We start from the raw sequence: 348 nt of genomic DNA on the forward strand, positions 1-348 counted from the left end.
AATAGGGGTAAAGCTCTCCATATTAACATATTTCGAGTTTTTATATTCTAAGATGCTCGCGAGGAAAAAACCCCCGAATGGAAAACAAATCAATAGTTTACGCCTGAGGTTTCGTGACACCGAGCATCATAAAGTTCCATTATTTTATTTTTTCATATTTTCTGAAATTTCGATATGGCAACCGAGGACTCGAAACCTCCACCGGTAAATCTGGCCTCGACAGGCACGAGTTTCGGATGCTACCTAACCCAGAACCAAAGAGTTGAGTTCAAAAGAACTGCTCTACAGTCCTACAGTGAACTAGGTAGGTACTCAGTGAGTCAGATCCTGACAAAGTTTAAGAGAGAG

This window comes from Diaphorina citri, unplaced genomic scaffold (genome assembly GCF_000475195.1).
Source record: "Diaphorina citri unplaced genomic scaffold, Diaci psyllid genome assembly version 1.1 scaffold1035, whole genome shotgun sequence".
NCBI lineage: Eukaryota > Metazoa > Arthropoda > Insecta > Hemiptera > Psyllidae > Diaphorina > Diaphorina citri.